Source organism: Solanum dulcamara, chromosome 3 (assembly GCF_947179165.1).
Source record: "Solanum dulcamara chromosome 3, daSolDulc1.2, whole genome shotgun sequence".
NCBI lineage: Eukaryota > Viridiplantae > Streptophyta > Magnoliopsida > Solanales > Solanaceae > Solanum > Solanum dulcamara.
In genome coordinates, this window is record NC_077239.1 from 41,556,401 (window position 1) to 41,559,261 (window position 2,861).

A 2,861-nucleotide genomic window follows, 5' to 3' on the forward strand; every position below is an offset into this window, starting at 1 on the left:
AAGACCCGATAAGATGAAAAGTCGAACGAAAGAAACTTTTTCAAATGGAATTAAAAACTGACCCAAGCCTATAAGTCAATCTACGACTCATAGAAGTTAATTTGGGTGGTAAACTCGACCCGTAAAGGTGAAGTAAAGAATTGCAAATTTTCCTAAGGAAAAAGTGAGATTGACGAGGCTGTTAATGACTCGTAGCATAAATGACGAATCATAAAAAAGAATCATCGTGGAAAGGCATGATGACCTGCAAGCGTCACCCTCAGAACTTTGTCTACGGGTCAACTTTATGAGTCGTGATGAAACTTCAGAGACACCAAACTTGCAGTTTTTCAAGACCTTCAAGACGATTCATAATGAAGACTCATCAATACAATGACGAGTCATTAACACGACTCGTATAAGGCTCGATTTTAAGACTTTTTGAAGGGCCTATAGGACGATTCATTCCTACAACTCGTCACTTCATCTATGACTCGTAGACCCTTATCATAGGGTTTCCCAATCTAATATTTAATAAGGGGTAGTTTGGTATTTTTTCTACATTCTAATAGTGTATGTGTACATTTTTAAGGACTAGATTCATCACGAATTGTATCCTAAATACTACTAAAACTCTTTCTTTCCCTCATTATTTTCATAAATAAATTCTAGACTTCTCTCCCAAGGTTCCTGAAGAGTTCACCAAAATTTGTTTAGGGTTTCTTCAAGATCAAGTCTCCTTCCTCAAAGTCAAGTCTCTTTCCTCAAATTCAAGTCCCTTCCACTCATGGCGTCCAAGGTTTATTTAAAAAATCTGATGAATTCTCCTTATTTTTAAACTCCAATTTTGATGAATTATGTTGGTCTGATTCAATTTTGTATTAAATTATTATTTGTGATCATTATTTGTAGGTTTCTACATCAATTACATGATTTTAAGATGAATTATGAATGTACATGCATGAAGCTATTTTCTATGATGAATTATATGAATTATGATTATGGAGTCAAATATTTCCATGGTATTCTTAAGGCTTTCAATCAAATTAATTATGTATAGGAGTTTTACTCTAATTCCAAGTATGAAGTATGATCATGAATTTACAAGTATGTTCAAGTTATGATTTTCATGCAAGTATAAAGAAAGGTGATTTAGGGCCCTATGTGGTAACCTAGGAACTTATGATATGAATTATGCGAGTATGATTTTTAAAGATGAAAGGTTAGTTTTCATATTACAACTATGTTATGAAATGAGCTATTTTACGAATTATGAAATTTATGAACAAGTTATGATATGTTCTAAGTATGTTTTCTAGGTTTTGTATTCCATGAGATTTGATTTAATACTGAGTGAAATTGAGGTGGGGGACCTACCAAAGCCTTAGTAGAAGACTCATGTCTCTTAAACTATGCGCCACCATAGATTGCCTTTATGGCTTAGCTAGTGGATCCACATATAGTGTATGTACATGACCCATCTAGCGGGGTATAGTCTACCTTGGCAACTAGATTTCCTTTTACTTCGTTGTTTGGGGATACAATGGGATTTCATGTTATAGCTTGCATGGTCTTATTATCGGTTATGATCTTCAACTGCGTCTCTTAAATACTTTGATCGTTATGACTTTTATCATGGTTTTGCTTATCCTCTTTATCATGCATACTCTTGATCATTGAATCTTATGATTTACATTGCATGTCATGCCTACATACTTAGTACATTCAATGTACTAATGCATATTGTGGCCTACATTATCTCATAATATAGGGGTTGAGGTTCACAACCATACCCATCCATGTGGCTATTTGAGCATTCTTATTTCGGAAACCTTGTGATGAGTCCTCATCTATCGAGGACTAAATATTTAGTTGATTATTATTTCAAAATATACTTATTCATTATATATTGAGGATGAGATAGAGACATGTCTTAGCCCACATTTATGTTCATATTTAAAGGCGTTAGTTGGACAAAAGTTTTGAGTCTATTATCTCAAGTTACATTCTCATTTATGATTCATAGTATAGACTCTCTTATGATGTTTCTGCATTTAGTTTACCTTATATATGCTTTATGATATGAAAAAAGGTTTGGTTAGAGCCCTTCGGGGTTTCGATTTCCCTGTTACGACTAGTCCCTACATTGAGTTGTAACACCACCGAATCATGACCCTCTCACTCATGGATAGACTCATTTGGGAACTGAAACTTTACTCGGCATGTCCTACAATCTATGGAATCATAAGATGCATGTAACCAATTGATCCCAAGTATAACATGAAAATCTACCATTTTAATCTCAATGAGATCACACAGAATAACTTTATGGAAAATAGACACAGGATATCTCTGATAAATTTTCGTAGCACCAACCAACTCACCAATATAAGTAGACACCAAATAAGGCTCTAGTAATATTTCGGGTAATACATCAAACCTATTTGCTAAGAATGGAGTAACAAATGATAAGTTTTCACCCAGATCTAACAATGCATAAACATCAAATGAAATGACCTTTAACATACCGGTAACAACGTTTGGTGCTTCCTCAACCTCTTATCTCCCATTCAAGGCATAGAAGTGGTTGGTGCGATGGCCATCTGTTTGAGCTTGTTCACTATGAGCAATTTTACGTTGAGTCCTAACACCACCACCGCTACAATATCAAGCATGATAACCCAGTTTACCATATTTGAAGCATGTATTGGAGCCAGCTAAGCATTCCCCTTTGTAAGTCCTTCTATACTTCTTGCAAGTGGGGAAAACTTGAGCACCAACATTCTCTCTTGGGACCATTGGGTTAGTACCCTCATCCTTTTTGAACCTTGGAGGAATAGTATTGGTGGAACCTTGCCCCATAAACTATTACCCACCTTGGC